General features: G+C 37.8%; 1 pseudogene; it reads left to right on the plus strand.

Annotated features, from left to right (window-relative positions):
• Positions 1–11,609, plus strand: part of LOC108177348 (ubiquitin-conjugating enzyme E2 variant 1 pseudogene) — a 33,924-nt pseudogene extending 22,315 nt beyond the window's left edge.
• Positions 11,610–12,145: the final 536 nt, after the last annotated feature.

The raw sequence follows: 12,145 nt of genomic DNA on the forward strand, positions 1-12,145 counted from the left end.
GCAGGTGGCAGCTTTACCTGCTATGCCTCAGCGCCGGCCCTATGACTTTCAACTTCTATGAGGTCAATTTATTAGATTATACATGTAAATGAGATTGTACATTATTTGTCTTTCTGTACCTGGCTGATTTCCCTTAGTATAATGACCTCCAGTTTCACCCGTCTTGTTACAAATGACTGGATTTCATTCTTTTTAAAGTCTGAATACTATTCCATTATGTATATATGCCATACTTACTTTCCCTGTTTATCAAGTCACATAAGCTTAGGTTGTTTCCATTTCTTGGGTGAGGTTAATAGTGCTGCAATAAACATGGGAGTGTATATGTTTCCCGGGCATACTGATTTCATTTATATAAACCCAGCATTGGTATTGTTGGATCACATGATTGTTCTATTTTTAATTTTTTGAAGTGCCTACATACTATTTTCCATAATGTCTGTAATAATTGATGTTATCACCAACAGTGATAACACATCCTAGCAGGCCTTTTAACTTGTTTTTTTGTTTTGCTTTGTTTTCTGTGTGTGTGTGTGTGTGTGTATGTGTGTGTAACAGCCAATCTCACTAGCATGAGAAGATAACTCATTGATTTTAAGTTGCATTCCCCTGATGATCCATGATACTGAGCATCTTTCCATGTTCCTGTTAGCCATTTGTATGTCTTCCTTTGAGAAATGCTGTTTATATCTACTGTTTATTTTTAATGGGGTATTTTCAGTATTGATTTGTTTGAGTTCTTTATATATTCTAGTTACTAACCTCTAATTAGATGTGTAACTTGCAAATATTTTCTCCCATTCTGTAGGTTATGTCTCCACTCAGTTGATTGTTTTGTTAGTATCTCTTTCTCTCAGATTAGAGAATTTCCTTTAGCACTTGTCATACAGATCTGCTGATAGCTTTTATTTGTCTGAAAATATCTTTATCTTTCCTTCACATCTACATGAAAGCTTTGCTGGGTACAGTATTCTTGGTAGAAGTTTTTTTTTTTAAAGATTTATTTATTTTACTTGAAAGTCAGAGTTACACAGACAGAGAAGCAGAGAGAGAGAGAGTGTGTGATGTCTTCCATCCACTGGTTCACTCCCCAATTGGCTGCAACAGCGGAAGCTGCACTGATCAAAGCTAGGTGCCAGGAGCCTCTTCCAGGTTTCCCACGTGGGTGCAGGGACCCAAGGACTTGGGCCATCTTCTACTGCTTTCCCAGGCCATAGCAGAGAGCTGGATTGGAAGTGGAGCAGCCAGGTCTCAAACCAGCACCCATAGGGGATGCCAGCACTGCAGGAAGCAGCTTTACCTGCTACGCCCCAGCGCTGGCCCTGGTAGAAGTTTTAATATAAGCAATAATGTCACATATTAGCCATAATTGTTTTTTTTAGTCTTTATCACATTATTTCTTTTTAAAAAGATTTATTTATTTAAAAAGAGTTACATAAAGAAAGGGAGGGAGAGAGAGAGAGAGAGAGAGAGAGAGAGAGAGAAAGAGAGCTCTTCCATCCATTCACTACCCAGATGGCTGCAATGAAGCCCAGAAGCGGGAACATTATCTGGTGTCCTATGGAGGTGGCAGGGGCCCAAACACTTGGGCCATCTTATGCTGCTTTTTCCAGGCTATTAGGGAGCTGGACGGGAAGTGGAACACAGCCAGGACATGAACCAGAGCCTGTATGGGATGCTAGCACTGGAGGAGGTGACTTTATCCACTATGCCACAACAAAGGCCCCTATTATGTTAATTCTTTTTTTTTTATCTTTTATTTAATGAATATAAATTTTCAAAGTACGACTCATGGGTTACAATGGCTTTCCCCCCCATACCGTCCCTCCCACCCACAACCCTCCCCTTTCCCACTCCCTCTCCCCTTCCATTCACATCAAGATTCATTTTCGATTATCTTAATATACAGAAGATCAGCTTAGTATACCTTAAGTAAGGATTTCAACAGTTTGTTCCCACACAGAAACATAAAGTGAAAAATAATAGATGATTTTTTTTAAATGATGATGAAATCAGATCAGACCTATTGTCATGTTTAATCCCAGTGAGAGTCAAGTTGGGAATTGATAGTTTCTTTTTTTTTTTTTTTTTACAGAAGATCAGTTTAGTATGCATTAAGTAAAGATTTCAATCGTTTGCACCCCCATAGAAACACAAAGTGAAATATACTGTTTGAGTACTCGTTATAGCATTAAGCCTCAGTGTACAGCACATTAAGGACAGAGATCCTACATGAGGAGTAAGTGCACAGTGACTCCTGTTGTTGACTTTACAAATTGACACTCCTGTTTATGGCATCAATAATCTCCCTATGCACCAGTCATGAGTTTCCAAGGCTATGGAAGCCCCTTGAGTTCTCCGACTCATCTTGTTTAGACACGGTCATAGTCAAAGTGGAGGTTCTCTCCTCCCTTCAGAGAAAGGCACCTCCCTCTTTGAAGACCTGTTCTTTCCACTGGGATCTCACTCACAGAGATCTTTTTGCCAGAGTGCCTTGGCTTTCCATGCCTGAAATACTCTCATGGGCTTTTCAGCCAGATCCGAGTGCCTTTAGGGCTGATTCTGAGGCCAGAGTGCTATTTAGGACATCCGCCATTCTATGAGTCTGCTGAGTATCTCACTTCCCATGTTGGATCACTCTCCCCTTTATTTATTCTATCGGTTAGTGTTAGCAGGTACTAGACTTGTTTATGTGCTCCCTTTGACTCTTAGTCCTTTCATTATGATCAATTGTGAACTGAAATTGATCACTTGGAATAGTGAGATGGCATTGGTACATGCCACCTTGAAGGGATTGAATTGGAATCCCCTGGTATGTTTCCAACTCTACCAATTGGGGCAAGTCAGCCCGAGCATGCCCCAAATTATACATCTCTTCCCTCTCTTATTCCCACTTTTATGTTTAACAGGGATCACATTTCAGTTAATTTTCAACACTTAAGAATAACTGTGTGATAATTACAGAATTAAACCAGTCATATTAAGTAGAACAGACAAAAAAAAATACTATGAGGGATAATGTATTAAGTTGTCCATTAGCAGTCAGGGCTATGCTGATCAAGTCACCATTTCTCATAATGTCCATTTCACTTCAGGAGGTTTCCTTTTTGGTGTTCAGTCAGTTGTCACCGATCAGGGAGAACATATGGTATTTGTCCCTTTGGGACTGGCTTACTTCACTCAGCATGATGTGTTCCAGATTCCTCCATTTTGTTGCAAATGACTGGATTTCGTTGTTTCTTACTGCGGTATAGTATTCTAAAGAATACATATCCCATAATTTCTTTATCCAGTCTACCATTGATGGGCATTTAGGTTGGTTCCAGGTCTTGGCTATTGTGAATTGTGCTGCAATAAACATTAGGCTGCAGACTGCTTTTTTGTTTGCCAATTTAAATTCCTTTGGGTAAATTCCAAGGAGTGGGATGGCTGGGTCGAACGGTAGGGTTATCTTCAGGTTTCTGAGGAATCTCCAGACTGACTTCCATAGTGGCTTGACCAGTTTGCATTCCCACCAACAGTGGGTTAGTGTCCCTTTTTCCCCACATCCTCGCCAGCATCTGTTGTTGGTAGATTTCTGTATGTGAGCCATTCTAACCGGGGTGAGGTGAAACCTCATTGTGCTTTTGATTTGCATTTCCCTGATTGTTAGTGACCTTCAACATTTTTTCATGTGCCTGTTGGCCATTTGGATTTCCTCTTTTGAAAAATGTCTATTGAAGTCCTTGGCCCATCTCTTAAGTGGGTTGTTGGTTTTGTTTTTGTGGAGTTTCTTGATCTCTTTGTAGATTCTGGTTATTAACCCTTTATCTGTTGCATAGTTTGCAAATATTTTTTCCCATTCTGTTGGTTGTCTCTTCACTCTCCTGACTGTTTCTTTTGCAGTACAGAAGCTTCTCAATTTGATGCAATCCCAATAGTTGATTTTGGCTTTGACTGCCTGTGCCTCCCGGGTCTTTTCCAGAAATTCTTTGCCTGTGCCAATATCTTGATGTGTTTCTCCAATGTTCTCTAATAACTTGATGGTGTCAGGTCGTAGATTTAGGTCTTTAATCCATGTTGAGTGGATTTTTGTGTAAGGTGTAAGGTAGGGGTCTTGCTTCATGCTTCTGCACGTGGAAATCCAGTTTTCACAGCACCATTTATTGAATAGACTGTCCTTGCTCCAGGAATTAGTTTTAGATCCTTGATCAAATATAAGTTGGCTGTAGATGTTTGGATTGATTTCTGGTGTTTCAATTCTGTTCCATTGGTCTATCCATCTGTTTCTGTACCAGTACCATTCTGTTTTGATTACAACAGCCCTGTAGTATGTCCTGAAGTCTGGTATTGTGATGCCTCCGGCTTTGTTTTTGTTGTACAAGATTGCTTTAGCTATTCGAGGTCTCTTGTGCCTCCATATGAATTTCAGCATCATTTTTTCTAGATCTGCGAAGAATGTCTTTGTTATCTTGATTGGGATTGCATTGAATCTATAAATTGCTTTTGGGAGAATGGACATTTTGATGATGTTGATTCTTCCAATCCATGAGCATGGAAGATTTTTCCATTTTTTGGTATCCTCTTCTATTTCTTTCTTTAAGGTTTTGTAATTTTCATCGTAGAGATCTTTAACGTCCTTGGTTAAGTTTATTCCAAGGTATTTGATTGTTTTTGTAGCTATTGTGAATGGGATTGATCTTAGCAGTTCTTTCTCAGTCATGGCATTACTTGTGTATACAAAGGCTGTTGATTTTTGTGCATTGATTTTATATCCTGCCACTTTGCCAAACTCCTCTATGAGTTCCAATAGTCTCTTAGTAGAGTTCTTTGGATCCTCTAAGTACAGAATCATATCGTCTGCAAAGAGGGATAGTTTGACTTCTTCCTTCTTGATTTGTATTCCTTTGATTTCTTTTTCTTGTCTGATGGCTCTGGCTAAAACTTCCAGAACTATGTTAAATAGCAGTGGTGAGAGTGGGCATCCCTGCCTGGTGCCAGATTTCAGTGGAAATGCTTCCAACTTTTCCCCATTCAATAGGATGCTGGCTGTGGGTTTTTTATAAATTGCTTTGATTATATTGAGGAATGTTCCTTCTATACCCAATTTTCTTAGAGTTTTCATCATGAAAGGGTGTTGAATTTTATCAAATGCTTTCTCTGCATCAATTGAGATAACCATATGGTTTTTCTTCTGCAGTCTGTTAATGTGGTGAATCACATTGATTGATTTGCGAATGTTGAACCATCCCTGCATACCAGGGATGAATCCCACTTGGTCTGGGTGGATGATTTTCCTGATGTGTTGTTGTATTCTATTGGCCAGAATTTTATTGAGGATTTTTGCATCTATGTTCATCAGGGATATTGGTCTGTAATTTTCTTTCAGTGCTGCATCTTTCTCTGGCTTAGGGATTAAGGTGATGCTGGCTTCATAGAAAGAATTTGGGAGGATTCCCTCTTCTTCGATTGTTCTGAATAGTTTGAGAAGAATTGGAGTTAGTTCTTCTTTAAATGTCTGGTAGAATTCAGCAGTGAATCCATCTGGTCCTGGGCTTTTCTTTGTTGGGAGGGCCTTTATTACTGTTTCAATTTCTGTTTCAGTTATGGGTCTATTTAGGTTTTCGATGTCTTCCTGGTTCAATTTAGGTAGGTTGCATGTGTCCAGGAATCTATCCATTTCTGATAGGTTTTCCTGTTTGCTGGCATACAGGTCCTTGTAGTAATTTCTGATGATTCTTTTTATTTCTGTGGTGTCTGTTGTTACGTTTCCTTTTTCATCTCTGATTTTATTGATTTGGGTCTTTTCTCTTCTTTTTTTAGTTAGTTGGGCCAATGGGGTGTCAATTTTGTTTATTTTTTCAAAAAACCAGCTTCTCGCTTGGCTGATTTTTTGTAATGTTTTTTTGGATTCAATCCTGTTAATTTCTTCTCTGGTTTTAATTATTTCTCTTCTCCTACTAGATTTGGGTTTGGTTTGCTGCAGTTTTTCTAGGTCCTTGAGGTGCACTGAAAGCTCATTTATTTGGTACCTTTCCAATTTCTTGATATAGGCACCTATTGCTATAAATTTGCCTCTCAATACTGCTTTTGCTGTATCCCATAAGTTTTGATATGTTGTGTTGTTGTCTTCATTTACTTCCAGAAAGTTTTTGATTTCTCTTTTGATTTCTTGAATGACCCAGTGTTCATTCAGGAGCATGTTGTTCAGTCTCCATGTGTTTGCATACTTTCTGGGGTTTCCTGAGTTGCTAATTTCCAGCTTCATCCCGCTGTGGTCTGAGAAGCTGCATGGTATGATTCTAATTCTTTTAAATTTGCTGAGACTTGCTTTATGGCCTAGTATGTGATCAATCCTAGAGAAGGTTCCATGCGCTGCTGAGAAGAATGTGAAGTCTGTAGATGTAGGGTTGAAAGTTCTGTAGATATCTGTTAGATCCATTTGGGCAATAGTGTCAATTAAATCTGCTGTTTCCTTGTTGATCTTCTGTCCGGATGATCTGTCTATTTCTGAGAGTGGAGTATTGAAGTCTATGTTAATTCTTTATCTAAATTTACTGCACCAGCTAAGACTTCCAGGACAGTATTGGAAAGAAATGGTGACAATAGACTTTATCTCACACTTAATCTCAGGAGTGAAATTTTCATCATTTCAACATTTATTGAAAAGATTTGGTCATTGTTTTTTGCTTGTTTTTAATGTAGGCTTCTATTACTTGATTGCTATAGATATTTTAAAAATAATATTGATTTTGATTTTGTTAGCATTTAATTTGATGATTATGTGGCTTTTTCTTTTATTCTAATTCCAATAATATTCTGTTAACCTCCTTCCTAGTCTGGAATGTAAATTACATTAATTTATATTTTAAAATATTTACTTTGTTGAATCATTTACTCTTGATAAAATGCACTCATTTTAAGTGTACATTTCACTGTATTATGACAAATTTGTCAGTATACACCTACATTTTCTAGCTTTACCACTTGTTACAATACGCCTGCTTTCAGCCTACACACATGTACATTCAACTACCTTGCAATACCTGTCATTGGCCTAAGATGTTGTGTGTTGGTTTTCTGTGAAATGCTCTTTCCCTCCTAGTGAACATCTGTGTATCCCCTGCTCTGCTGAAAAGCAATTATTTTCTGAGGGAGTCCTTTCTACTGCTCTCATTACCTGAATAATGAAAGAATGCTATGAAACTTATTTTCTTTTTCATTTCTCATACTATTAAATTGTATTCTTTCTCTGTCAACACTAGTCATTTCAAACAGGAAAAATAAAGAAGTAAAATGGATTTAGGTCAAAAGGAAGAAATTAAAGTTCTCCTATTTGCAGATGAAATTATTATTTACATACAAAATTCCAAAGAATCTAGACAAAAACTCCTAAAGCCAATATATCAAGATGCAAAAACTAATAGCATTTCTATATGCTAAAAATGAAAATATGGTCACTGAATCTAACTTTCATGTAATACTTGTAATACTTGCATGCTGAAAACTACATTAGACACTGCTGTAATTTTTGCTTTAACTGTCAAACATAACTGTAAAGGCTCTAGAAGAGTAAAACATATATTTTAAACTCTTCTGTATTTTTGCTGTATGTTTTGTTTTTTTTTTCTGACATTTCTTTGATTGTTCATTTATATTTGTAATATTTCCTTTCACTGTTCTTTGAGTGTTAGTGCTTGTGATAAATTCCCATATTTCTCCTTCATCTGAGAATGCCTTGAGTTCCTTTTGATTCCTTGCTGAATGTTTCTTCATTTGTTGAAAACTAACACTTTTTTTGACAGTAAATTGGTCTCTTTATTAAAGTTCTGCCAGTTTTTACTTGAATATTCTGAGGCTGTTAAAGAGGTTTATAATGATTTATTTTTAGTGCTTCAAAATCTGTGTCAGTATACAGAGATTTCCTTTTTCCTGGTAATTTTTTTGACTTAAAAGCTTTATCATCTATTCTTTTTAAACATCACCATTTATATTTAAACAAAAATACAGATCATTAAATGTGTATGAACACAGAACACAAAATGTAGTTTTTACTTAAGCAATTACATGAATGAGGCTCTTTTTAAGTTTCTTCACTGACAATTCCATTTTAACCATTGACCAAATTGTACTTAACAGTAGTAAAAATGTAAAAATTCACATTTAACCATGAAAGTACAGAACAACAACAACAAAAGAACAGGAAGTATCTTCTTTACCAAACAGAGTAACAAATTCACAGACACTCGGATACTTTCTGGGGCATATCAAAATACCTACATCAGACCTTGCATTCATTTGAGAGGTATCAATACATGTTCAGTGCTGAGACTATTTGTAGCACTTATGGTATATACAAAGCAGCGTTAGACTACTGTGGTTCACATTTGAGAAACACAGATTTAAGCTTTATGCTACAACTTATTAATTCAACATTACAGCTAATGCAGTGACAATTACTCATTTCATATTTTTTCTTCTGAAATTCAATAAGCAAGTTACCATTTAAGCACATGGAATAATCCCATATCTTCTTCCTTATAATAGTAAATTTTAAAATCCAAATACTTTTTACAAAGGCTCCCAAATATAGTGCAATCATAAAGTTTCTTCTTTATGGATTCCATTAATTTAAAGTTATTTTAGTATAGATAAATGCAGAACACTACTTCAGATTATTGGGCAACAAAAATGTCAGTGTGTCACTACCTGTGTTTAAGTACAAGCACACCACAACCACAACCATGGCAAGTAATGCCCTCACATGTCCTCCACTGCTTCTAGGGTTCCTTTCCACGTCATAGGAGCTGGTTTAATGGATAGTGTTGGTTTCAACCTATCTCTGAAAGTTCCTTTATTAAAAATATTGAAATTTAACTAATGGAACATCTACAATCTCAATAAGTTAGTTTATTTTTATTCTTCACTAACTAGTTCAAATATAATATGTAATGTTTTAAATATTTCTATATACCTTAAAGATATCTAAAATACCATTAGTGGGTAAAATGTTAACGAAAAAATGACAGTACGAGTATTTTTTGAGACTATTTTTTTCCTAACTAGAAAAGCTATGGGATTCATAATGAACACAGATATAATGACACTTTAACCTTGTTATTTTACAACATCAATAATAAGAGTAAATGCATGAAGACAGAAAAGAAGAGCAAGATTTCAGGGGAAAAAATCTAGTAAACACTTGAATTTCGAGTTCCTCAAACACAAAAGGGTTCACAGTGTTTATAAGCACTATCATTATTTTCATCCTTTTATTTCATTTCTAATTTTATCCAGAAATAAAAACTCAATTCATTACATAATATATCTTGTCAACTGTAGTTTTCAAATAGTAAGGTATTGCAAACCCACGCATTTTCTTTTGTGGCAGCAACACACTTATGTGTGGCACTTCAAAGACAGGGAAACATTCCTTTAAAATAACTGATATACTCTTTTGCCCAAAGAAATAAGGACTAAGACTTAACACTGCAATCACATAAATGGTATGCAATAAGAGAAGAAAAAAAAAAAAGATGGTCCAATATAATCAATGTCTTCTTTTTAAAAAAAATTCAAAAACAGATTGCCTGTGGCTCAGTGGGTTAAATCTCACTCTTAAGGTAGTGTTTTGAAGAGTTGGAACCTTAGGGAGGGGATTGATTAGTTTACACTCTCATGAATTCGATTATTTCCCTTGAAAAAGAAACCTGACCAGCCTTTGAGCTCTAGCAATGCAAGGTGGCAGCCCCCACAGGCTCAGAAGTGAAAGTACACCACAATTTCCAACTGCTGGAAGAACATAAAGAAGGCCAGAAAGGAGTAGGAGATGGCACAGTTAGCTACAGTCTACACGACGTCATGATGTAGACACTACATTTACAAGATGGACAGAGATGATAAATAGGACTGCAAGAATAATTTATTTTATTTTAGCTTATTTTATTTTATAAAAACCAAACATACAGCCTGAAAGTCAAATGTAGACCTAAATACCCAGAAGCACCCCCTTGTATGATATGTAAAAAATTAATATAAATACAATTAATAGTTATAACGGAGAGGTGGACCCAAGAGCCATATCAGAAATAGCAAAATGGCAGAAAATCTCATATAGTATTAAAGCCATCCTGCAAGAGCTATGGTGGCTAATGATGTGTAAAGAAAATAAGAAGTTCCCCCAGCCAGCTGAAGGATGGTACAGCAATTAATCAAAAAGGAAAGGCACAAGCCTCCCCTACCACCAATTCAATTTAAACTCTTCATATTCCATAGTTGTAAATTTTCTAGATATGTCTTATGGGCCTCAAAGTACTGGAAAGGAAGGTCCCATTCAAATGCTATTTATACTGATACTGTAAATGATACTAATTTTTTGCCCATTTTGTACTATAACAGATCATCCTGTCAAGTGTAACCAGTGTCCGTGCAGTTGAACTTCTGACATCAAGAAAGCACATTTAAGTGGATTCCCGTCACCAATAGTGGGACACAGCTAACTGAGCTATGAAAAGACACATCACACAGTGAACCTGGCCTGGGGTCTCTACCTTCTTGCCTTCCCCACCTCTTGCCTCCACCTCCCTATTCTGCATCACCCCTACAGCTTGGGGTAGCTCCTTGGAGTACAGGAAGTTTTCAGGTGGCAGCCTGTGGGACCACTGTTGAGTGTGTGTGTGTGTTTTGCGCTCCAGTTTCATTTTTGGAGTCTTAAATAATTCCCTCTCCAAGCCATCATCCTGTACCCTCCCACTCTAGTCCAAAGCATGGATTGTAACCCCTCTGCTCCCCTCAGAAATTGACCCTCAGTGAGGAGGTCAGGGCTTTCACTGTATCTTTATCCCTCATGTTTTTGGAGTGGGATGTTTTTTCTTTCCCTCTCAAGTCCGTTTGTGCACCATCACAACCAAATGCTTCCATGACACTTCCTTGCATTGGCCTGAAGCCAACAGGAAAGACTGCAAAGTCTCTGGCCTCTCTTGTTGAGTTTAGGAACCGCACTCACTCACTGTCCACCAACATGCAATGGGTACTAGGTCTTCAGCCCTGCCGCCTTCAGCCCTCATCATCTGCAGATGTGTTCTTTCAGCTCAGGTTCTGATAGGGTGAGAAGAATGGCAGCAGGGTCATTCGTATCTGCCAGGTCTCCAAGTCCTTGCTAATGAAAGTTGGGGAAAGGCCACATGGAGACACTTAGGCACACATGATTCCTCTGAATTGTTCTCTTTTCCTGTAATTGCTTTTGCTTTTCAACATTGATGATGTTTTAAACAAGGCTCTCACCTGGTCGTCCTTGCCGTCTGTTGGGTCCAGTTTGGATTCAGACAACTGGAATAAAAAGAACCTTTGATCCTCGGGCCGGCACCGTGGCTCACTAGGCTAATCCTCCGCCTGTGGCGCCAGCACCCCGGGTTCTAGTTCCGGTTGGGGCACCAGATTCTGTCCTGGTTGCTCCTCTCCCTGTCCAGCTCTCTGCTGTGGCCCGGGAAGGCAGTGGAGGATGGCCCAGGTGCTTGGGCCCTGCACCCGCATGGAAGACCAGGAGAAAGCACCTGGCTCCTGGCTTCGGATCGGCATAGCGTGTTGGCCATAGTGGCTGTTTGGGGGGTGAACCAACGGAAAAGGAAGACCTTTCTCTCTGTCTGTCTCTCTCACTGTCTAACTCTACCTGTCCAAAAAAAAAAAAAAAAAAAAAAAAAAACCTTCAATGCATACACTTTGGTGTTGGTGCGATGGCCTCTTACACTTGTCTGAAGTCTGAAGTGATTGAGAAAGAACTGGTGTGAGGGGCAGATCCCAGTGTGAGAAGGTTTGGTTCCCTGCATGCTGCATTTCCCACTTTCCATTCAAGACCCCTAAATGCTGAAATGTGGATGCATTCTGAAATAAAAATAAGTCATTGGGTCCTAAATTTTTTTAATTTAGTATTTGTGTAAAAGCTACCTTTTGAAGCAACAACTGTCAAGTCTGAGAAGAAATTGATGTTTCCATTAAAATTTTTCTGGGAAAAAACAGTTCTAAGGAGTTAACATCTTCTCAGTAAAGTCTGATATAATAGTATTCCATAAGCAGCCTTGTTATTGTCAGACCACTACCTGATTTTAATATAATAAAGTGTGCATTAACATTAAAAAAAAAAAAAAAAAAACCTTGAGAGCATTTGTTA

The sequence above is a fragment of the Oryctolagus cuniculus genome, chromosome 5 (genome assembly GCF_964237555.1).
Source record: "Oryctolagus cuniculus chromosome 5, mOryCun1.1, whole genome shotgun sequence".
In the NCBI taxonomy this organism is placed as follows: Eukaryota; Metazoa; Chordata; class Mammalia; order Lagomorpha; family Leporidae; genus Oryctolagus; species Oryctolagus cuniculus.